This window comes from Macaca fascicularis, chromosome 7 (assembly GCF_037993035.2).
Source record: "Macaca fascicularis isolate 582-1 chromosome 7, T2T-MFA8v1.1".
Taxonomy (NCBI): Eukaryota; Metazoa; Chordata; class Mammalia; order Primates; family Cercopithecidae; genus Macaca; species Macaca fascicularis.
Window position 1 is genome coordinate 39905990 of NC_088381.1, and position 25721 is coordinate 39931710.

Here is a 25721-nt window from a genome sequence, read left to right on the forward strand (position 1 = left end):
AAAAGGTGACTTAGGTCAGAGCAGGTGACCAAGGGTGACTCAGGTCAAAGCAGGTGACCAGAATGAGGCAGGATGGAGCAGGTGACCCAGGGAACAGATGTGAACTACTGATTAAGACTGGAGGGAAAGTTGTTTACTTAAACTAGAAACAAGTGGGCGAAGAGAACCAGGAAGTTAAACTTGAAAATGGAGAATCGAAGAATAAGAGAGCTGAACCTACTGACATGCTGATTCTTTGAAGAGAAACTTGCAGTTCACTATGTTTAACAAGAAATATGTTATTTTGTGTGGTTTGGTTTTTAAACCTACCTACCGCATTTACTTATCCATTTCCCTAGCAAATGTCCCAGCTCCCTCTTACCAGAACTAATAAGGGAGGAGACCACCCCTCATATCGTCTTATGCCCAATTTCTGCCTCCAAAGAAAAGGTAAAAACTAAAAGGCAGAAATGAAAGCCACAGGCAGACAGCCCAGCACCACACCCTGGGCCTGGTAGTTAAAGATCGACCCCTGTCCTAATCGGTTATGTTATCTATAGATTACAGACATTGTATAGAAATGTACTATGAAAATCCCTACCCTGTTTTGTTCCTATCTAATTACCGGTGCATGCAGCCCCCAGTCATGTACCCCCTGCTTGCTCAATCAATCACGACCCCCTCACACGCACCCCCTTAGAGTTGTGAGCCCTTAAAAGGGACAGGAATTGCTCACTTCGGGGGCTTGCGACGTAGATCCTGACAGCCTGAGAGTGCTCCTGGGTAGGCATGTGTCCCGGTGGGATGCCTCGCCAGAGCAGTGTGTGGCAGGCCCCCGTGAAGGATCAACGCAATGGCTGAACACCGGGAAGGAACTGGTACTTGGAGTCCGGACATCTGAAACTTGGTAAGACTAGTCTTGAGAACTTGCCTACTCCATTTGAGTGGAAGCGTGGCCTGATCACCCACGGCGTGCCTTTATCGGCACTTTGGTTTTGGTTTTGACTTGATTTAAACTGCCTGACAGGACTGGTCTTGGGAACTTGCCCACTCCATTTGAGTGGAAGCGTGGTTACACACTGTGTGGAACACAGTGTGCCTCTACCGGAACTTTGATTTTTGTTTTTGACTTGACTTGGATTGCTTGATATTTTGGTTTTGGTTTTGACCTGGCTTAGATTTCTGGATACTCTAATTTTGGTTTTGATTCTGGTTTGGCATAAACTGTAAAAGTGTGTGTGTGCCCTTTTTACCCATACTTTGTTTTGTGGTGTACCTGTGGTGTGAGCATGGTGTTTTGTCTCAAGGAAACATGGGTCAGGAACAAAGTAAGCCCACCCCACTAGGAACTATGTTGAAAAATTTCAAAAAGGGATTTAACGGAGACTATGGAGTCACCATGACACCAGGAAAACTTAGAACTTTGTGTGAGATAGACTGGCCAGCATTAGAGGTGGGTTGGACATCAGAAGGAAGCCTAGACAGGTCCCTTGTCTCGAAGGTATGGCACAGGGTAACCTGTAAGCCAGGGCACCTAGATCAGTTCCTGTATATAGATTCCTGATTACAGCTAGTTTTGAACCCCCCACAGTGGTTAAAAGGACAGGCAGCAGCAGTACTGGTAGCAAAGGGACAGTTAGTTAAGGAAGGTCCTTGCTCCACCTGCCGAGGGAGGTCAGCACCAAAAGTCCTGTCCGACCCAACATCAGAAGAATCACGGCAGGAACTGGTACCAGCAATACCCCCTCCTTATCAGGAGGAAGGGCTCCCCACCCCTGAGCCCACAGCACCTACACCTCCACCAGATGACCACACCCCTAGACCACCCAGAGTAGACAAGCAAGGAAGTGAAGCTGTGGGAGAAACTCCTCCCTTGGCAGCTTGCTTACCACCCAAGACTGGAATCCAAATGCTCCTGAGAGAGCAGCAATATACTGGGGTAGATGAGGATGGACACATGGTGGAAAGGCATGCCTTTGTATATCAACCTTTCACTTCTGCTGACCTTTCGCCTTTCACTTCCTCAATTGGAAAAATAATACTCCATCTTACACTGAAAAGCCTCAAGCTTTAATTGACTTGCTCCAAACTATTATACAGACTCATAATCCTACTTGGGCTGATTGCCACCAGCTGCTCACGTACCTCTTTAATACAGATGAAAGGCAAAGGGTGCTCCAGGCGGCAACTAAGTGGCTAGAGGAGCACGTCCCAGCCGATTACCAAAACCCCCAAGAATATATAAGAATTCAACTGCCAGGAACAGACCCCCAGTGGGACCCGAACAAGGGAGCAGACATGGAGAGGCTAAGATGGTACCGTGGGCATTAATAGAAGGTCTAAACAAAGGGGTTCAAAAGGCGACAAATGTAAATAAGGTCTCTGAGGTCATCCAAGGCAAAGAGGAGAGTCCAGTGCAATTCTATGAAAGACTGCGTGAGGCTTACCGTATGTACCCTCCTTTTGATCCAGGTAGCCCTGAAAATCAGTGCATGATTAACATGGCCTTAGTAACATGGCCTTAACAAAGCGTGGAAGACATCAGGAGAAAATTGCAGAAACAGGCTGGGTTTGCGGGTATGAGTACCTCACAGTTACTGGAAATAGCCAATCAAGTGTTTTTGAATAGAGATGCAACAAGCTGCAGAGAAAGCCGTAAGGAAGGCGAATGCCAGGCTAGGCAAAATGCCAACTTACTGGCCATGGCCATTAAGGGAATTCCCCCGAAAGGAGAGGGAAAGAGGGGTTCAGGAAGAATACCCAGTCTAATCGCCCACGCTTTCAATGTAACCAATGCGCCTAATGTAAGGAAATAGGACATTGGAAAGATAAGTGTCTCCAACTGAAGGAAAAGCAAGGAGGTTCGGAACAAAAGACCTCAGACAAAGACGAGCGAGCTTTGTTCAATCTGACTGAAGGGCTACTGGACTGAAGGGGACCGGGTTCAAGCGCTCCCAAGGAGCCCACAGTCAGGATTACAATTGGGGGCAAGGACATTAAGTTTTTGGTCAATACTGGTGCTGAACATTCAGTAGTGACCACCCCGGTTGCCCCCTTATCCAAGAAAACCATTGTTATAATTGGAGCAATAGGAGTTTCCACTAAGCAGGCTTTCTGTTTACCACAGACCTGCTCGGTGGGAGGACATGAGATAGTTCACCAGTTCTTGTACGTGCCTGGCTGTCCCTTGCCCTTGCTGGGAAGAGACTTGCTTAGCAAGCTGAGAGCCACCATCTCCTTTACAAAACAGGGTGCTTTACAGATAAAGTTACCAGAAATAGGAGTTATCATGGCCCTTACAGTCCCCCAGGAAGAAGAATGGAGACTTTTTCTAACCGAGCCAGGCCAAGAGATAAAACCAGCTCTAGCTAAGTGATGGCCCCGAGTATGGGCAGAGGATAATCCTCTGGGACTGGCGGTCAACCAAGCCCCTGTACTCATAAAAGTTAAGCCTGGGGCCCAATCAGACAAAAGCAGTATCCGGTTCCCAGAGAAGCTCTCGAAGGAATCCAGTTCATCTCAGGCACTTGAAAGCCTATGCAACCATAGTTCCTTGCCAGTCTCCATGGAACTCCCCCCTCCTGCCTGTCCCTAAGCCAGGGACCAAGGACTACCGACCAGTACAGGACTTGCACTTGGTCAACCAAGCTACAGTGACTCTGCACCCAGTAGTTCCTAACCCTTACACGTTGTTAGGGCTGCTGCCGCTGAGGACAGCTGGTTTATCTGTCTGGACTTAAAAGATGCCTTCTTTAGCATCAGAATAGCTTCTGAGAGCCAGAAGCTGTTTGCCTTTCCGTGGGAAGATCTGGAGTCAGGGGTCACTACTCAGTACACTTGGACCCAGCTTCCCCAAGAGTTCAAGAACTCCCCTACTATCTTCGGGGAGGCCCTGGCTCGAGACCTGCAAAAGTTTCCTGCTAAAGACGTAGGCTGCGTCTTGCTCCTGTACGTGGACGACCTTCTGCTGGGACACTCCATGGCAGTCGGGTGCCCAAAAGGGACAGATGCCCTGCTTCAGCGCCTGGAGGACTGTGGGTATAAGGTGTCCAAGAAGAAAGCTCAGATCTGCAGACAGCAGGTACGCTACCTGGGATTCACTATTTGGAAAGGGGAGCGCAGCCTGGGGTCAGAAAGAAAGCAGGTCATCTGCAGCCTACTGGAATCTAAAACCAGAAAGCAAGTAAGGGAATTCCTAGGAGCTGTGGGGTTTTGCAGATTATGGATTCCAAATTTTGCAGTACTAGCCAAACCTTTCGAATGGGGTTGCAAAGGCGGGGTGACTGGGAGCCTTTTGAATGGGGGACGTCTACAACAGCAAGCCTTTTGTAAGTTAAAGGAAAAGCCTATGTCAGCCCCAGACCTAGGACTACCAGATTTGACAAAGCCCTTTACACTCTATGTGTCAGAAAGAGAAAAAAATGGCAGTTGGAGTTTTAACCCAGACTGTGGGGCCCTGGCCAAGGCCAGTGGCCTATCTCTCAAAACAACTGGATGGGGTTTCCAAAGGCTGGTCACCATGTCTAAGGGCCCTGGCAGCAACAGCCCTGTTAGAACAAGAAGCAGATAAACTAACCCTTGGGCAAAACCTGAATATAAAGGCCCCCCATGCTGTGGTAACTTTGATGACTACCAAAGGACATCATTGTTTAACAAATGCTAGATTAACCAAGTACCAAAGCTTGCTATATGAAAATCCCCTTCAAACTATTGAAGTCTGTAACACCTTAAATCCCGCCACCCTGCTCCCAGTATCAGAGAGCCCGGTCAAGCATAACTGTGTAGAGGTGTTGGACTCAGTCTATTCTAGCAGACCTGAGCTTCGGGGCCAGCCACGGGCATCAGTAGACTGGGAGTTATATGTGGACGGGAGCAGCTTCGTTAACCCACAAGGAGAAAGATGTGCAGGATATGTGGTGGTAACTTTGGATGCTGTCATTGAAGCCAAACCGCTGCCACAGGGCACTTCAGCCCAGAAGGCTGAGCTCATTGCTTTAACTCGGGCTCCAGAACTCAGTGAAGGTAAGACGGTAAACATCTACCCTGACTCTCGATATGCCTTTCTAAGCCTCCAAGTGCATGGAGCATTATATAAGGAAAAGCATCTGTTAAACTCTGGGGGAAAGGACATAAAATATCAACAAATTCTACAATTATTAAAGGCAGTGTGGAAACCTCAGAGGGTAGCAGTCATGTACTGCAGGGGACACCAGCGAGACTCCACCTCAGTGGCCTTAGGAAACTCAAGCTAATTCAGAAGCTCAAAAAGCAGCATCTACCCCTTACTGGGCATCGGTATTAGCCCCCTTACTCCCTCAAACACCTGACCCGGTACCTACCTATTCTAAGGAAGAAAAAGACTTCTTCCATGCAGAAGGGGGGCAAGTAATAAGAGGAGGATGGATCAGACTGCCAGATGGGAGGGTAGCTGTGCTGCAGTTGCTGGGAGCCACAGTCCTATTGGCCATGCACGAAACCACTCAACTAGGTCAAGAGTCACTTGAAAAATTGTTAGGCCGGTTCTTCTATGTCTCACACTTGCCAGCCCTTGACAAAGCAGTAGCACAACGGTGCGTTACTTGCCGACAGCACAATGCAAGGCAAGGCCCCACTGTTCCACCCGGCATACAAGCTTATGGGGCGGCTCCTTTTGAGGATCTTCAGGTGGATTTCACGGAAATGCTGAAATGTGGAGGTAACAAGTATCTGCTGCTTCTTGTGTGTACTTACTCTGGGTGGGTGAAGGCTTATCCAACACGAACTGAAAAGGCCTACGAGGTAACCCGTGTGCTTCTCTGAGATCTTATTGCTAGGTTTAGACTGCTTTTATGAATCACTTCAGATAACGGGCTGGTGTTTGTGGCTGACTTGGTACAGAAGACAGCAAAGGCATTAGGAATCACTTGGAAGCTACATGCCGCCTACCGACCTCAGAGTTCTGGAAAGGTGCAGCGAATGAATTGGACTGTCAAAAACAGTTTAGGGAAAGTATGTCAGGAAACAGGATTAAAGTGGATATAGGCCCTTCCTATGATACTGTTTAAAATTAGATGCACTCCTTCTAAGAAAACAGGGTACTCCCCTTATGAAATACTGTATCATAGGCCTCCTCCTATACTACGGGAGCTTCCAGGCACTCCCCGAGAGTTAGATGAAATTGAATTACAGTGACAGCTACAGGCTTTAGGAAAAATTACACAGACAACCTCAGCTTGGGTAAATGAGAGGTGTCCCGTCAACTTATTCTCCCCAGTTCACCCTTTCTCTCCAGGTGATCGTGTGTGGATCAAGGACTGGAACGTAGCCCCTTTGCGGCCACAGTGGAAAGGAACTCAGACCGTTATCCTGACCACCCCCACGGCTGTAAAACTAGAAGGAATCCCAGCCTGGATCCACCACAGCCGTGTGAAACCTGCAGCCGATGAAACCCGGGAGGCAAAACCGAGCCCGGACAACCCCTGCAAAGTGACTCTGAGGAGGACGACAAGCCCTGCTCCAGTCACACCCGGAAGCTGACTGGTCTACGCATGGCCCAAGCATGAGGAGAATCATCAGGAGACTCATTTTCCTTATAATTTGGACTTGTATAGTAAAAACTTCCACTGATTTTCCCCGCATGGAAGACTGCTCTCAGTGTATACATCAGGTTACCCAGGTAGGGCAACAAGTTAAAGCAATCTTTCTGTTCTATAGTTACTATGAACGTCTAGGAACTTTAAAAGGAACATGTTTATATAATGACACTCAGTACAAGGTGTGTAGCCCAGGAAACGACCGACCGAATGGGTGTTATGACCCCTCTGAGCCTCCCATGTCCACAGTTTTTGAAATAAGATTAAGGACTGAAGATTGGTGGGGACTGATAAATGATACAAGTAAAGTATTAGCCAGAACAGAAGGAAAAGGGGTGCCCAAACACATAATCTTGAAATTCGATTGCTGTGCTGTCATTAATATCAGTAAGTTAGGAAGGAGATGTGGTTCTTTTCATTGGGAAAAAGGCTAGATGACCAAAAATAAGTACATTTGTCATTGATTAGGACTGTGTGGAAATGAATGTGGATACTGGTCTTGTGTCATTTGGGCCACTTGGATGAAAAATGAAAAGGATCCAGTCCACCTTCAGAAAGGAAAAAATGGCCCTTCCTGCACTAAGGGACAATGTAACCCCTTAGAGCTGCTAATAACCAATCCCCTTGATCCTTGCTGGAAAAAAGAGGGGCCTGTGACCTTAGGAATCGATGGGGCCAGACTGGATCCTCAAGTAAATATCTTGGTTCGAGGAGAAGTTTACAAACACTCTCCTGAGCCAGTGTTTCAAACTTTCTATGATGAACTAAATGTACCAGTACCAGAAATTCCAGGAAAAACAAGAAATTTGTTTTTGCAATTAGGCGAGCATGTAGCCCAGTCTCTCAATGTCACTTCATGTTATGTATGTGGAGGAACTGTAATGGGAGATCAATGGCCATGGGAAGCCCGAGAATTAGTACCTACCGACCCAGTTCCCGATGAATTCCCAGTTCAAAAGAATCACCTGATAATTTCTGGGTCCTAAAAGCCTCAATTATTGGACAATATTGCATAGCTAGAGAAGGAAAAGAATTCACTCACCCTATAGGACGACTTAGTTGTCTGGGACAGAAACTGTATAATGGTACCACAAAAACAGTCACTTGGTGGAGTTTAAATCACACAGAGAGAAATCCATTTAGTAAATTCCCAAAGTTGCAAACTGTGTGGACCCACCTGGAGTCCCACCGGGACCAGACAGCCCCCACTGGATTATACTGGATATGTAGGCATAGAGCTTATGCCAAATTACCTGACCAGTAGGCAGGTAGTTTTGTTATTGGCACTATTAAACCATCTTTCTTCTTACTGCCCATAAAAACAGACGAACTCCTGGGTTTCCCTATGCTTCCCATGAAAAGAGAAACATAGCTATAGGAAATTGGAAAGATGATGAATGGCCCCCTGAGAGAATCATACAATATTATGGGCCTGCTACTTGGGCACAAGATGGCTCATGGGGATACCAGACTCCCATTTACATGATCAACTGAATCATACAGTTACAAGCTGTCTCAGAAATAATCACTAATAAAACCGGCAGAGCCTTGACTATTCTGGCCTGGCAAGAAACTCAGATGAGAAATGCTATCTATCAAAATAGATTGGCTCTCGACTACTTGCTAGTAGCTAAAGGAGGGGTCTGTGGGAAATTTAACCTTACTAATTGCTGTCTACACATAGATGATCAAGGGCAAGTAGTTGAAGACCTAGTTAGAGATATGACAAAACTGGCACACGTGCCTGTGCAAGTGTGGCATGGGTTTGATCCTGGGGCCATGTTTGGAAAATGGTTCCCAGTACTAAGAGGATTTAAAACTCTTATAATAGGAGTTATAATAATAATAGGAACCTGCCTACTGCTCCCTTGTTTGCTACCTGTACTTCTTCGAATGATAAAAAGCTTTATCACTACCTTAGTTCACCAAAATGCTTCCGCACAAGTGTACTATATGAATCACTATCGATCTGTCTTGCAAGAAGACATGGATAGTGAAAATGAAAGTGAGAACTCCCACTAATAAAATGAGTGAGAGTCTCAAAAGGGGGGAATAAGGGAGGAGACCACCCCTCATATCATCTTATGCCCAATTTCTGCCTCCAAAGAAAGAAGAGGTAAAAACTAAAAGGCAGAAATGAAATCCACAGGCAGACAGCCCAATGCCGCACCCTGGGCCTGGTAGTTAAAGCTCAACCCCTGACCTAATCGGTTCTGTTATCTATAGATTACAGACATTGTATAGAAATGCACTGTGAAAATTCCTATCCTGTTTTGTTCTGATCTAATTACCAGTGCATGCAGCCCCCAGTTATGTACCCCCAGGTTGCTCAATCAATCACGACCCCCTCACATGCACCCCCTTAGAGTTATGAGCCCTTGAAAGGGACAGGAATTGCTCACTCGGGGGGCTCGGCTCTTGAGACAGGAGTCTTGCCGATGCCCCTACCAAATAAACCCCTTCCTTCTTTAATTCGGTGTCTGAGGAGTTTTGTCTGTGGCTCGTCCTGCTACACTACAGTGAGGTGAGTATTTTTGTCCATGATCCTTTAGGTCCTGTGTAAGAGTTTCTCAGAAGCATATGTCTAGGAGTGGAATTGCTGATGCATATTTATTTTCACAAAGTACGTCTAGGTTGTACCTGCGAACTGCACAACTCTGTGCCCATAATGACTCTGTCCAAACCCCTGCACTAAAAGACTTGATCAAACTCTAGCATGGCTTCTAGCAGCTTAAGGCCATGTCCCTAGGATGATTCCAGCCTCCCTTAAAATGTTTGCCTGGAAGCTCAATGCTGCCAGGAGAATTTACTGTTTATTCTGGCCAAAACCTGGTGATAGGCAGACAGGCCCCTAAGCCCCCTCTTAGAGCAGTTATTTTAGAAAGCTTGCAATTATAAATCTTTCCTTTGCCCTTTGAGATGTAAATCTCCCACCCAAAACGGTCTCCTCAAGGATCTGAGAGCCCTCTCTTTGAAATGCAGATATTCAGGGAACTATAGCTCTTCTCCCAGGAGGATAAGGGCCTAACTGCTATGGGCGCCTTACTTTAGGAGAAATATGTTTCTCCTCCAGATAAGCACCAATGAATAAATCCAGGTGGCCTAGTCACATGGACTAACCCTCCCTTAACACCCCACAGTGCCTTTCCCTTAACCTTTAAACAGTCTTCAGCATTTTGCATCAGGTGTTGAGCTCTGTTCACACTCTACTCTTTTTCCTTATTGCAATAGTCCCTGAATAAAACCTGTCCTGGCTGCTTTAACTGGTGTCTGGCTTTATCTTTGACACGCCCTAGAATAGACTGTTTGTTTCCTTTCCTTTTTGTTTCCTTACAACCTTGCCAGAGTTTGGTATTATCCAGTCTCCTAATTTTCCAGCCTCATGGGTAAAAAGACTTAATCTTGCTATTGTTTTAATTTTCATTTATCTAAGAACTAGTGAGGTTCACTGTGGGAGGCTGAGGCAGGTGGATCATGAGGTCGGGAGATCAAGACCATCCTGGTCAACATGGTGAAACCCCATCTCTACTAAAAACACAAAAACTAGTTGGGCATGGTGGCAGGCACCTGTAGTCCTAGTTACTCAGGAGGCTGAGACAGGAGAATCACTTGAACCCGGGAGGTGGAGGTTGCAGTGAGCCGAGATCACACCATTGCACTCCAGCCTGGGCAACAGAGTGAGACTCCGTCTCAAAAACAAACAAACAAACAAAATAAAACAAACAAACAAAAAACTAGTGAGGTTGAGCAAAACCAGTGGGTTTTTTGGGGTAAGTCACATATTCATATCCTTGCCCATTTTCCTGTTGTATTCTCTTTTCTGATTGATTTGTAGGACTTTCTTATATATTCTATATAATAATCCCTTGCTAGTTTTGGGAGTCTCAAATATTTTTTCTCAGTCTATCACCTGTCTGTTCATTTAGATAACTATATCCACCATCGTCATTATTGTTAATTTAGACATAGTCATTAATTTGAGGGGCAGGGAATATGATTACACTTTTTGAATGTTTTTAAAAAAATTCTTGCCCACTTTTAAGGTCATAAATATATTCTGATGTGTATATATACATACACATGCATATCTATGTTTTGTAGGGTGGTGTTGCACATTTATATCTTTAATTCTTCTGAAGTTCACCTTTGCTTATGGTGTTAGGAATGCAGCTTAATTTTTTTCCATGTAGTGAACCAATCTTCCATACACTGTCTGCTAAGCAACCCATCCTTTCCCCATTGACTTGTTTTTCATATATCAGGTGCACACACAACCAAACACATAAGCACACATATGCATTTCTGAGCACTTTCTCACCCTTGCTCTATTTCCATGCTTCTGCACCATAGTGCTCTATTTCCATTCTTCTGCACATAATAATGTTTTATTATATAGCACTGGAGTATACTGGGACAAGTCATTCCTCTTTGCTCTTTTTCCAAAACTGGCTCAACTGATTGTGGACCTTGTTTTTTTCTTTTATATAAATTTTGAATATGCTTTTTTGTTCCCTCAAAAAGTTCTATTGGGACTATACTGAAAGTGCCTTGGATTTTTAGATTAATTTTGGGAGAATTGTTATCTTTACATGTTAAGTAGTCTTGCCCACCAATATGGCATATCTCTTTGCTTAAGTCTAATGTCCTTTAATAATTTTATATTTTTCTCCAACAATTTATTTTGAATATTTTATTAAGTTGATTTTTAGGAATTTTTTAGTTGTGTTGCTCTTGTGAAAGTTATCTTATTTTCTATTCAATTTTCTGGTTGAATGTTGCTGTTGTAGAAGAATGCAACTGAGTTTTATAAGCAGATCTTGTCCTGAAATCCTTGCTGAACATAAGTATTAGTTCTAAAAGTTTTTCTATTAAGTCTGTGAGGTTTTCTATGTAGATAATCAGATGACCTGTCAATAATGACAGTTTTGCTACTTCCTTTCAAATCCTATACCTAGTACTTCTTTTTCTTGTCTTATCACATTGGCCATGACCTCCAATACTATGCTGAGGAGTGGCAGTTCTTAGAAGGAATGTGGATGTATCTTTACCTGTTATCTCCTTCCTGTCCCCTGATGTACCCACAGGCTTCATCTCCTGCTGGTTCAGGACTAGTGATACTGTTCTGTCTTGCAGTGGAGTTGGGGAAGACTATAATCTGCCCATGGAAATACAGGGGAGGAAAACAGTCCAAGATAAAATCTTCCCCACCTACAGCACTTGCCCTTTTCCCCTGCAGTCTGCAGTCGCAAACACATATACTGGGCTCCAACCATTTGCTGTCCCTCTAGAAATTTCTCACAATTATCACATTAGATTATCAGATCCACCAATTGTACCACTTCTGAGACACTCCCAGAACTAGGTTGACAGAGATAGCCAGTAGCCCCTGTTGGGCCCCCATTGTGTCAGTATCCAGAAGCCAGAATGACACTTCTAAAATAGTTATAATCATGAGAATGTTTTAATCAAGGGCCTTTAAAGCCCTCATGTAAGCCGTTTAATATCACATTCAAAGGTCTTAACAAGCTAGCCTCACCTCCTTTTCTACTTCCCATAACATCCCCCACACTCCAACTAACCTGGGTGATGTTTTCCCCCAAAAATGCTGTGCACTTTAACCCTCTGTTTACCATACAGTTTTACCTCTGTATGGAATTCTTTCTCCCCTTTCTTACATTGAAAAATCCTACTCATTCTTCAAAGCTCAGAACAAAAGTCATCTTCAAGAAGTTTTCTCTACTTCATGCCATTGGTGTAAATCATTCCTTCTCCATACTCCCCGGAGCACTTATCTGTCAGATTTGCCTTATAGTTTGTTGCCAGCAGAGCAAAAGCTGTGTTTTATCCATATCTCTATCTCTAGTTCAGTTTTTCACGCACAATAGATGCCCAATAAATGTTTATTCATCAAGTTAAATAATGAAGACCACGATTTGTAGGAAAGATAAGTTATTAGTAAGAATGAAGTAATCCTTTTCTTGGCTAATCTTAGTTCCAGTAAGATTGGGTGTGAATTTCCAGAAGTGGTGTTATCTTCAGCAATTCTCAGCACCACGCAAATAGGAATGAAAACATATACATAGGCTGGGCGTGGTGGCTCACGTCTGTAATCCCAGCACTTTGAGAGGCCAAGATGGGTGGATCACTTGAGGTCAGGAGTTTGAGACCAACCTGGCCAACATGGTAAAACCCCATCTTTACTAAAAAAATTAAAACTAGCCGGGCGTGGTGGTGGGTGCCTGTAGTATCAGCTACTCAGGAGGTTGGACAGGAGAATTGCTTGAACCCAGCAGGCGGAGGCTGCAATGAGCCGAGATTGCACCACTCCACTCCAGCCTGGGCAACACAGTGAGATGCCATCTCATAAAAAAAAAAAAAAAAGAAAAAGAAAAGAAAAAAGAAAAAGAAAGAAAACATACACTGTAAACTCCTAGTCATTTTCTTTATCTGATTAAGTCCTCTGAGTGCTATAACAAGTGTTCAACTTGTGCAGTGCTGAGCAATTATTTAAAACAAAATGTAGGCCAGGCGCGGTGGCTGGCTGGGCACAGTGGCTCATGCCTGTAACCCCAGCACTTTAGGAGGCTGAGGCGGGTGGGTCATCTGAGGTCAGGAGTTCAAGACTAGCCTCGCTAACACGGTGAAATTCCATCTCTATTAAAAATTCAAAAATTAGCCGGCCATGGTAGTGGGCACCTGTAATCCCAGCCACTTGGGAGGCTGAGGCAGGAGAATCACTTGAACCCGAGAGATGGAGGTTGCAGTGAGCGGAGATCATGCCACCGTACTCCAGCATGGGTGACAGAGCAAGTCTCCTTCTCCAAACAAACAAACAAAAAATAAAATGTATCTGCCAAGTCTAACATATAAGGGCAATTGTGAAAGTTAGCCTGTGGTTAGACATTCCTGGGTTTCTATTCTTGAAGAATTCTGCTAGTCATATCCTTAGTGGGTATCCTTACACATAACCCATAAAATGTACCAACTTACTGGTGAAAATTATGAAAATAAACAAAATTTTCTTTTGAAATTGTTACCTTTATATTTGATAGGAATTTTCACTAAGTGGGATTTCTAATTGCCCCATAGATAGATTAGCCATGCTGTGGACGAGACATGAAAAACGTAGATGAGTAAACTGAAGTAAAATGAATAATAGTTATGTTGTCCCTTTTCTTTGAATGATATACAGCAGTTTCTTCCATGTGTTTTTTTTCTTCCCTGGGAAGTAGGTCAAGAAAGTGTTATTAAAATTATCATCTTGGTAAACACCGAGATAAGGAGAAATTAAATTAATTTTTTCAGTAGATTGTTACAACACTGGTCCTCAATTTGTTCATACCTCTCTCTACAACATCCTTGGATAATACCTTTCGCACTGACTCAAGGCTTAGCCATGTATCTTTCTTTGGCCAACAGGACAAGAGCAAATGTGACACAAGAAAAAATATTCAAGTGCTTGCATACTGAAGCTTGCTTTCTCTTGCTGCTCTTTTATACCCTGAGACCACCATGCTGAGAACATTATGTGAAGGCTGAGCTAGCCTACTGGAGGAGGAGAGATCACATGGAACAGAGACAAAGCATCCCAGCTAAGTCCTCCTCAACTAACCAGCCTGTCAATTTCATGTATGTGAGGGAGGCCAGCCAACTCGAGCTGAGCCATCTACAGACCTCAGATCTGCACACCAACCTAGATCAGAACTGCTCAACTGACTCACAGAATCATGAAAAATGATGAGTGTTTGTTGCTTTAAGCCACTAAGCTTTGGGGTGGTTTGTTTTACCCCCAACCTAACTGGTACATTTCCCAAGAAAGCCTAGTCAGGCTAGATTCTAGGGGTCCCGGTCCCCAGATTCATGTTTAATTGCTACTACTCCTCTTCTGTTGAAAGGTCAAATTTAGATATGCAAAACTTAAGGATTTTATTTTGGATTTTATTGAATTTCCCAAGGGCAAAGGCCATGACTTGATTTATCCAGCTGTAATAGTACTTTGTCTTATTAATAAAATAATGCTCAGTGAGGGGCGTTACTTCTCTGAAAAAGACTAAACCTTAGTTGTTTTTACAAGGATAGAAGGGAAAGCTAACTGTTACATGTATAACTCTCAGAATTTATATAGGGCATAGATATTTCTAGTTCCAAAGAAGGTTTTAGACTAAGGAACTCTCCTAAGAAATAGAACAGAGAGGATGGAAAAAGCAGGGCCCATATCTTACTCATGATTTTGTCCCTGATATGGTTTGGCTGTGTCCCCACCCAAATCTTATCTTGAACTACAGCTCCCATAATCCCCATGTGTTGTGGGAGGAACCTGGTGGGAGATAATTGAATCATGGGGCGGTTTCCCCATATTGTTCATGTGGTAGGGAATAAGTCTCATGAGATCTGATGATTTTATAAAGGGCTTCCCCTTCCTCTTGGCCCTCATTCTCTCTTGTCTGCCACCATGTAAGACGTTCATTTCGCCTTTCACCATGACTGTGAGGCCTCCCCAGCCATGTGGAACTGTCAGTCCATTAAACCTCTTTTTCTTTATAAATTACCTAGTCTTGGGTATGTCTCTATCAGCAGCATGAAAATGGACTAATACAGTTCTTATGGCCCAGACCAGAGTCTTACAGAGCTGGTAGGCTGCACAACTTCAGGAAACACCATTTACATTGAGGTCTGTGCAGACAGTGCCCTCTCCTCCCACCCCCAGAGTTGTGCAGTGTACATAGGGTCCCTGCATAGCACACAGTAAATATTTAAGAATGAATGTTAGCCAGGCATGGTGGCTCACACCTGTAATCCTGGCACTTTGGGAGGCCGAGCATGTGTGTACACTCACACATTTGTGGTATTTAGCAGAAGCTTTTTTGTTTGCTTTTGGTTTTTCTTTTTTAGAAAAGGTCTAGCTCTGTCTGTGCAGTGGCACAATTATGACTCACTACATCCTCAATCTCCTGGGCTCAGGACTCAAATGCTCCTCCCACCTCAGCCTCCCAAGTAGCTGGGACTACAGTTGCATGCCCTCATGCCTGGCTAATTTTTAAAAATTTATTGTAGAGATGGGGGTCTCACTACGTTACCCAGGCCAATCTGGAACTCCTGGTCTCAAGCGATCCTCCTGCCTCAGCCTTCCAAAATGTTGGGATTACAGGCACGAGCCACTACACCCAGCCTTAGTAGAGTTTTAACTGCAAAGGAAAATAAACCGAATTAGAATGAATATCCCTGTTGGGTAGCCTCCAGGAGCTCAAGCCACTTTGCTTTGTCTGTGATAAAGTAGGAAAATACCTAAATGAATTGTATAGATCAACAATAGACCCAGAGAAGAAACTCACCAAATTCTGTAGGTTAAAAACGATAAAAAAAAAAAATAAATAAAAGCTCATTTTGGTTAATGGTGACACCTAGTGGTGTATCAAAACTGTGGGGTTTTCTTGGAGTAAACTATTTTATTTCACACAATGGAGTGGGGGAGTCCCTGGGATTGTGTACCCTTGCTCCCTTCACAGTAAGATAAGGAGGTGAAGACCTGCAGGTCTCCCAGGGTCAGCAAGTGCAGTATTGCCCTAGAAGAGACTGTTTCTGTGTGCTGTTGCAGAAGACCTCAGAATCACACCAGAAGGTCTCAGCCAGCGATCCAGGGACCACTCATCACTTAAGACAATGATTCCTCTCTGTCTATGCCTTTCCACTTGAATTTCACTCTTTCTCCTTTCTCCTTGCCCTCCTTCTTTCCTCTTCTGCTTTTACTTACCCCATGTTTATTCTCTGCCCCCTTTCCATTCTTAGTTCTCTAAGCCCATTGATGCCTCCCAAGATGTTGCAAACCCCAGAGTGACACGATCTAGTGTGGTAACCACTGCCCCATGTGGCTGTTTAAATTCAAATTAATTAAAGCAAAATTAAAATAAAAATTCAATCCCTCAGTCTCACTGGTTCCATTTCAAGTGTTCAACAGCACTAGCGGCTACCATATCAGACGGCGCAGATGCGATCATTCCCACCATTGCAGACAATCCTGTTGGAAAGCATGGGCCTGAGGCTTTGTTTACCTCCCTGGGCTCACCTCTGTTCCTTCTCAGTGCCTCTTCTCTAAGTGGCAGTTCTTGAGACAGTCTTCTTTCTGCTCCTCCCTGTCCCTCCCTGCTCACTCCAGTCTATTGGGTGACTTTCTGTTTTCTGTATACTATTATGTAAACTTGCTAACATGACCTTGCCAAGGTACACACACAAAATATGTAATCCTATTGGACAGTTTATTCAGGACAGTGATTCACACCATCTTGTTTTCCATGCATTGGAACACATCAAAATATTTTTAAACTCAACACATAAACACGTCATTTAAAACAATTATACCCCAGGCCCTTTATTTTTCTTTTTTAATCTATAGGTTCCTACTTTTTTACCTTGTCTTGTGCTAAAGTAGCTTTAAAATTAAACAGTACGTCTTTTTAAAAAATACCTAAAAATAAATATTTTATGCTTAGAACAGCCCTGGAAGGAGACACAGGAAACTGGTAACAGAGTGGTGTTTGGCTGGGATGGATATTTATGTTGAGAACCCTTTTATAGTATTTGGATTTGTACCAGGTGTGTGTGTATGTGGGCATATCTGTGTAGATATGTGTATATGAAGCTTTTAAAATTAAATTGAATTATGAATAACTTTTGAAATGAAAAATAATACATGAAAATAAATCTCACAGCCTTGAAAGGATCAAACCAAAATGATTCCAGGAAGATGAGCTCTCAGAAGCAAGGTCATTTCTGAATGAGGCTGCACGATTTGGGTGACAATGTGTCTAATGCATGGAGATGTGGTACTGTGTTCATTTTATGTTCAATGACGATTTGCTAAGAGTTAGAAAACCCTGGTAGGTGGCCCCCTCTGACTGCCAATGAAAGTTTACATTAGAAAGAGAGCCTTCTGTCTGGGCACAATGGTTCACACCTGTAATCCTAGCACTTTGGGAGGCTGAGGCAGGTGGATCATGAGGTCAGGAGTTCAAGACCAGCCTGGCCAAGATGGTGAAACCCCGTCTCTACTAAAACTACAAAAATTAGCTGTGTGTGGTGGCAGGCACCTGTAATTCCAGCTACTCAGGAGGCTGAGGTGGGGGAATCGCTTGAGCCCTGGAGGCGGAGGCTGCAGTGAGCCGAGATTGCGAGATTACGTCACTGCACTCCAGCTTAGGCAACAGAGCGAGACTCCATCTCAAAAAAAAAAAGAAAAAGAAAAAAAAAGAAAGAGAGCCTTCCGAAAAAGAAAAAAAAAGAAAGAGAGCCTTCCGAAAAAGAAAAAAAAAGAAAGAGAGCCTTCCTTTGAGCCTGTCACTTTGGTGCCCATCTTGAAAAGGACCTTGGAAAATGCTGAAAGCTAGGTGGATCCTCCCTTCCTGGGGCACACTGAGTCATCTCTCTTTCGAGGGCTTAAGGAAGAAAGTGAAAGTAACCATTTCTCTTCCTTTCCTTGGCTCCCCTGGGCTAGTCATGGCTGTGTATTCTCCTTAGGACCACTGGATCTTCTGGGAAGAAAAGAGAAGGGAGCCTGAGGTCTTGCCTCACTTCAAGGCTGGTTTTAGCCCAAAGGCCCTTAAAACCTTGGATTTATGTAGCATTTATAGTAAGTTCCCATGTTTCTTAAAAAGGAATTTGGGGACTAGAATACCTACAAAATAAGAACTAGTTACACCACCTATTTGAGGAAAAGGGAAACCGAGGCAGACACAGTAAATTTGGTGTGAGCTGGGATTCACCGCACTCTTAACTTCCTGTAAGTTTCCATGGCATCGAAACCATATAATCATATCCCCAGACCACACTATAGCACCTCTGTGGGAATTCATCTAAATAAAGCAATGCCTGGACCACACCACCCAGGGGAGTTGGTCTGTGGTTCTTTCTGACTGTGGACTTCTACAGTGGCAGCCTGGCCTTGCGGGGAATCACGGTCCTTCTAAAAAAAACTAAGGTTTACAATTGGGCTCCCAGGACATGCAGGATTGAGTTTCTAATGATGGGAAGACAAACAGAAGCCCATTCCTCAGGTTTTTAAAAACAAGACATCTGTCACCAAACTATCCCCCCCAACCCCCAGCCTAGTACAGAAATTTAAATTTTATTTAAACCTAGCATTTTATTTTGGTTTGTTTTCTGTTTTTGACACAGGGCCTGGCTCTGTCACCTTGACTGGAGTGCAGTGGTGTGATCACGGCTCACTGTAACCTTCACCTCCGGGGCTCAAGCAATTCTCCCACCTCAGCCTCCCCAGTAGCTGGGATTACAGGCACGTGCCATCAAGCCCAGCTAATTTCTGTATTTTTTTGTAGAGTCAGGGTTTCACCATGTTGCCCAGGCTAGTCTCGAACTCCTGGACTCAAGTGATCCACCCGCCTCAGCCTCCCAAAGTGCTGGGATTACAGGCGTGAGCCACCGCACCTGGCCAAAATCTAGTGTTCTTTTTTTTTTTTTTAAAAAAATAAATGAAAAACGAGAAAAACAATCTATCTTTTAGAAGGAATAACAAAACATTGGCCTAGAAATTGAATCCCAGGCAGGAAGCATCTGCTACCACTTAATGTTTAATGGTGTCAGCCCCAGACTGCGAAGATGGGCAGGATTTTATAGGTTGGAACTTACCAAGCACCATCTATTTTCTAAACTAATTTTGAGTTGATGTGGAATTCTATGTTTTAGGAAGGCAATTTAAAGGGCACATAATAAGCTAAAAAGAACATAAGTGAGCAAAAGGGGAAGCAGCTATCGCACAACAGCAGATGGAAGGGTTTCTGCCTCTGCCTGAGTGTAGCTGCGTATTAATTAGATGTTATTGTTACTTGCATTAGAGAAACAAAAAAGTGTCAGTTTTGCACCATAGACAAAATGTATGAAAGAAAAGAGGAGTAGAGGCCTCAGTTAGAGTGAGAGAATATCACATTTAAAAAGTGCAACTTGTAAAAAAGCATCCAAGAGAAAAGAAAATCAGCATAATGTTGGAAGAAACTGTTCTGGAACAGCTGCTGTTTTCATCCTCCTAGTCTATTCATGCTGCCATAACAAAGTACCATAGACTGGGTAATTTATAAGAACAGAAATTATTTCTCACAGTTCTGGAGGCTGGGAAGTCCATGACCAAGGCACTTGCAGGTTTGTTGTCTGGGGAGGGTCTGGTCTCTGTTTCCAAGATGGTGCCACAAGGTGGAAGGCGGAAGGGCAAGAGGGACTTACTCCCTCCATGAAGCCCTTTTACAAGGGCACCTAGTCTCAGTCCTGAGGGTGGAGCCCTCGTGGCCTAATCTCCTCTTAAAGGCTTCACCTCTTTTTTTTCTTTTGAGACAGAGTCTCGCTCTGTCACCCAGGCTGGAGTGCAGTGGCATGCTCTAGGCTCACTGCAACCTCTGTCCCTTGGGTTCAAGCAATTCTCCTGCCTCAGCCTCCCCAAGTAGCTGGGATTACAGGTGCCCGCCACCACACCCGGCTAATTTTTGTATTTTTAGTATTTTCACCATGTTGCCCAGGTTGGTCTCGAACTCCTGACCTCAAGTGATCCTCCTGCCTCGGCCTCCCAAAGTGCTGGGATTACAGGAGTGAGCCACCGCACCTGGCCAAGGCTTCTCCTCTTAATATCACTATCACACTGGCAACACCTAAAGTTTGGAAGGGATACATCCAAATCACAGCAATCCCCAAACCTTATCCCCAGTATGCGAGACCGTATTCAGTTAAAGAAAACATGTCCTAAAAATGATTGATATATATACTCAGACCTCAGGGAAGGTCACCGATACAAGGGAGTGTGTGATTTTCTTCAGGAGAAAATGACTGATGACCACAGTGGAGCATGGAATAAAATCATCGGCTTGGTGACCCAGTCTGAAAACAAGAAAAATGTAAGCCAGGTGAAAATAGGCTTTTCTGCAGCCAGGCTGCAGACAAGGGCCAATATCTGTACATGCAAGAAAAAAGGAGAAAGGAAAAGGGAGATGTTGAGGCTTCATCATCCTGGACAGACAGACAAAATGGGCCTATTTATTGTGAGTTCTCAGGCCTGCTGGGTAGGGATGCTTAAGAGCCTGTGGTTGCTTTGGGATCCTGACAGGCCCCATCAAAAGAAAAGCTGTTTGACCTTGGGTGAGTCACATAGTCTCTCTGAACATTAAGATTTTATCTGTAAAATGGGAGCGTAAGTTGATGTGCGTAAACTGTCTGGCATGCAATAAGGGATCAGTACCTAAAAAGAGTTCAGCACTGAATTCCCGTTGTTTTCTTTGGGAAGCATAAGCTTGAGTCATGTTATCACATTTCCTGTCTTCTCATCAGCCCTGACAGTTAGGCTCATAAAAGAGAGGCCTGGCTTAGGCACAGCAGCTTTGGGCTCCCAGTAGGAGTGCTGGATCGTTTTCCTTCTGGCCGGGATCCGGTTGGCCCCAGGTGGTAAACCTAAGAATGACTTCAATTTTTAAACATCTTGTTGCCTTAAGGGGCAAAGGTAAATAAGTCCCAAGAGCCTCGGTTTCCCAGATTCCCGAGTGTTGCCTGCATTACTGCATCTATGTTTCGTTCCAGGTATAAAATGCTAGATTTCTGAATGTGGATTTTCCTTCCCAGGAAGCCTGAAGATAATACAGATATCTATTTAGTTGAGTGCCTTTTGCCAGGAGACAGGAGGATGGAGAGAATGATTTGTTGAATTTTATTTTTAAGCACAACATAATCCTTAGCAGTGGTTAATTTGCTTAATAAATAATTGTTGAATATTATTACGTTCCAGGGAGATACAAGTGCTCAGGTGAGACAAAGAAAAGTAAAACATAGTCCTTGCCCTTGAAGAGTTTATGGTCCAAAGGGGGCTAAAACTAGGACACAAATTATTACACTCAAGGCACAATGCAATAAGGACCACAGACCAGATGAGAATAAAGCTAACAAGGGGTTTTGAAGGAAATTTCCTCTCGGAGATTTTTATTACATCAGCAACACTCTAATAAAAATAATACCCTAATAAGTAGTGATTTTCCTTTCTCTCTGTTCCCTTATATATCCTTCTCCATACATTTATGTGATTTTTATAGTGTAGTCGCAATAAACTTTGTGTCTCCTGAGCATTATGTTATAAGCATTTCCTTTCGCTAAATAGTCTTCATCATCATAATTTCCATCTGTCTGAGTGTAATTTCCTCTAGAGTCCCCTGTTGTGAGGTAGTTGGGCTATTTCCAGTCTTTTCACTATTAAAAATTATGATGACTATGATGCAAGAGGTATCTTTATGCATGTAGCTTTTTTTTTTCTTTAGTGTCATTTCGTTTAGCTCAACTCTGCAAAATAGGATTGATGGGCATCAAGGTACAGGGACATTTCTGTCTCTTTTGAAATACATTACTTCATTGTTTCCCCCCAGAAGTTTGGGCCCATGTATTAGGCAGGGTCCTCCAGAAAAACGCAACCAGTGGAATACATATAGATACATAGAAAGAGGTTTATTCTGAGGGATTGCCTATTATGGAGGCTGAGAAGTCCTATAACTGCTGTCTGCAAGCTGGAGGCTCAGGAAAGCCAGTGGTATAATTCCAGTCCAGTCCTGATGGTCTGAGAACCATGAAGCCGATGGCATATGTCCCAATCCCAGTCCAAAAGCTGGAGAACCAAGAACACGGATGTCCAAGGACAGGAAAGCTGGATGTCCCAGCTCAAGCAGAGAGCAACTTTGCCCCTCCTCTGCATTTTTGTTCCATCTGGGCCCTCAACAGGTTGGATGGTGGCTGCCCACATTGGTGAGGGTGATCCTCCTTCCTCAGCCTGTCAATCCAAATGCTCATCTCTTCCGGAAACACCCTCACAGGCACACCCAGAAATAACGTTTTACCAGCTATGTGGGCATCCCTTAGCTCAGTCAAGTTGACACATAAAATAACTATCTTAGCCCATTTACAATGTCACCAGCAACAGATGGACCTATTTCAGCAAAACGGTGTCAGCATTGGGTGGGCTGCTTTGGGTTTTCTTATCATTTGCTATGACTTTATAACTATGTCATGATGCCTCGTTGTTATTTTAAATTCACATTTCTTTGATAACTCTTTTTCCATAGTCTTCCTAATTATATCTCTTAAATGAGTTGGCATCCTTCGCCTATTCAGGATAAATGAATAAGATTTCCACTGGCAGAGAGCCAGTGAATTGATATTTTGGGGACAAAAAATGGCTTAGTCAGGCATAGAGGCAGGAAAGCACAGTGTATTAAGGAAAACACAGACTTTTTGGGCTGGGGTGTAGGTTACTAAAAAAATTTAAAAAAAAAAAAAAAAGCTGGTAGAGGTGAGGCTAGAAAGGAAAGTAGATGCCAGTGTATGAAAAAGTTTTTTTTTTTAATTTTTTATTATTGTATTTTGTTTTGAGACAGAGTCTTGCTCTGTCACCCAAGATGGAGTGCAGTGGTGTGATCTGGGCTCGCCACAACTTCTACTGCCAGGGTTCAAGCCATTCTCCTGCCTCAGCCTCCTAAGCAGCTGGGAGTACAGGCATACACCAACATGCCCAGGTGATTTTTGTGTTTTTAGTGGAGACAATGTTTCATCATGTTAGCCAGGATGGTCCCAAACTCCTGACCTCAAGTGATCTGCCTGCCTCTGCCTCCCAAAGTTCTGGGATTACAGCTGTGAGCCACCACGCCTCACCTGTTTTGTTATTGTTTTTGTTTGTTTGAGACGGAACCTTCCTCTGTTTCCCAGGCTGGAGTGCAGTGGCACGATCTAGGTTCACTGCAACCTCCGCCTCCCGGGTTCAAGCGATTCTTCTGCCTCAGTCTCCTGAGTAGCTGGGATTGCACACACACCACCATGCCTGGCTAATTTTTGTATTCTTAGTAGAGATAGGGTTTCACCATGTTGGTCAGGCTGGTCTCAAACTCCTGACCTCGTGATCCACCCGCCTTGGCCTCCCAAAGTGCTGGGATTATAGGCGTGAGCCACCGTGCCCGGCCATCTGACCTGTTTTTAATCCTGTAGGTTTTTTTTGGTTTTTTTTTTCCTTTAATTTGTGCAATATTCCTCATAGAAGTGAACAATTGGGGTGGACTATCTCTCTCTTAACTCAGATGAATCTATTGGATCGCCAGTCAGGAGCAGCCTTCTCCATATGCCCCTGTCACCTCTAGCCAAATTCCTGATCCTCTCGCTTCTTTTCCACCTGGAGCCTGCTGATTCCTGGGGCTCCTGCCCCACCTGGCTCCTGCCCACCTGCTCCCTGCTTCCGTCATCAGTTTGACACTCCTGGAACCCCCAGCCCCTCCTCTCTTCAACTCCCTGTGACACTCGTTCTCAGTGCAGGCCCAGTCTGCTTCTGATTTAAGCTCTGTCCACTTGATCCAGCCTAGGGCCCAATATCAGTTCTGGGCATTGGACCCCAGGTTCTGCACCCCTCCTGGGCTTACCCTGGCCCCCTTAGGGTTGTGTTCCCTCTGTCTTCCAAGAGGGTTAAAAGCCATGAGGACTCGGAAGGAGGCATCCGTTCTTTCCTCCTCCACCTGGAGAAAGAGGGGCGGCCTGGCACAGAACCACAGAGAAGAGAGGCGTGTTGCTCTTTGAGAAAACACCTAGCCTTGGCTCCAGGGAACTGTTAACTGCAAGGGGTTGGCTGTTCCTGCCCCATAGCACTGATAGGCCTTCAGGAGAATCATCTTTCTACCATTTCCCCAACCAGAGCTCCAGGTGCTGCTGAAAGAGGAAAACGCTGACAAAGTAGCCCTTTTCCCTTCCCATGATAAGGATATTGCGTGCCCAGTTCCAAGCTCTCACATGCCCAAGGCCGCTTTGTCCAGCCAGAGCTGCAGACCAGAGATCCCTTTCAGACATTTGGGGCTCAAACCCCAAGTCTCGTGATACCCACCCCGGCGAGGAGCAGCCATTCCTGCGGGGCAGGCAGAGCAGAGACACAACCCACTATCCAGGCCAGGCGCGCGCGGTGGCTCACGCCTGCAATCCCAGCACTTTGGGAGGCTGAGCTGAGAGGACTGCTTGAGCCTAGGAGTTCAAGACAAGCCTGGGCAACACAGGGAGCCTCTAAAAATAAAAAACAAAAAAAAATAAAAATAAAAAACTCCTATGCATGAAGTAGAAGCCCAGCAGCCTCCCCATTAGCAGGGTCTTGATGGGAAGGGCCACAGCTGGGGGCCCGGGGTGGGGGTGGGGTTAGCCAGATTTTGCTTCCCTGAAGGCATCAGCGGCTTGTACACTTGTTAGGAGTCTTGCAGAGGGTGGCACAGCTGAATCCCAGCAGCCACTTATGGGCTACTTACTGTGAACACAGTGCCCTGCCCAACCCACAAAGCCAGTGTCATTCTGTCCAAACCCCCTAAAATGGGAGTTTGGGAAATGCAGAGGGTTTTGTCTCCAGGTGCTCTGTGCGGACAAGCTCCACTCTGTCTCCGTGGGAGGATGGCGTGAAATCATGTCTGTGGCAGCCTTCTGCAAACAACAAAGAGCTCCACAAGTGTAAGGGATGATAACTGTGGTTCCCAGCACAAGCCACATCCCTTACAACTCCGCGGACACTGAACGATTATCCGCAGGTCTTGTGTTTTGATATTTGGGCAGACTGCCTGGCTCATCTGCGTGGTTTTTCAGCCTGTGCTTTCTTTGCAGACAAGACTGGGATTTATTTAATCACATCAAAGTGGAGAGAGGCCTCAGCTGGGGTCTGGCATGGGTTGTGACAATGTCATTCAGATTCTGAACTTGTCCTTACACTTACCTGGTGCATACCCCTAAGGGAATTTTGGCAGCTCCAAAAAGGAGAAAAACATGGTTTTTGATCCTGGACCACCATTTGCTTTCATATTGTGGGAGAGCAATTATTAACTTGTCTTCACTTGACATTTAAAAATGTCTTAGTATCTGGTTTTTACTAACAATATCCCACCAGACAGAGCAAGACAAATGAAAGAAAAAGCTTTGAACATTATCTTAGGTACCAGCTGGAGGAAAATAAAAAAAGAACAATCTTATTAACATGTATTAATAGCTCCCCTCCACGGCACACATTCTCATTTTAGCCTCACAATAACAGGGAGCTATTATCACTCTTTTAAAAACAAATGCAACCGTTATTGAAATAACTAATATTTTATCTGATTTTTAAATGAAAAATAAACTAAGCTTCATGTCCAGATTTAT

At 44.4% G+C, this 25721-nt stretch overlaps 1 long non-coding RNA gene across 2 annotated transcripts in view; it reads right to left on the bottom strand.

Annotated features, from left to right (window-relative positions):
• Positions 1 to 16714, bottom strand: part of LOC135971821 (uncharacterized) — a 29957-nt gene extending 13243 nt beyond the window's left edge. The window contains exons 1-3 of one of the 2 annotated variants that reach the window (XR_010588097.1): positions 16615 to 16714; positions 15629 to 15736; positions 13569 to 13772 (exon numbers count right to left, since the gene is read on the bottom strand). This is a non-coding gene — a long non-coding RNA (uncharacterized lncRNA). Of the gene's footprint in view, positions 1 to 13568; positions 13773 to 15628; positions 15737 to 16614 lie in introns of those variants that run through there. The other variant, XR_012415024.1, reaches the window with a different exon arrangement.
• Positions 16715 to 25721: the final 9007 nt, after the last annotated feature.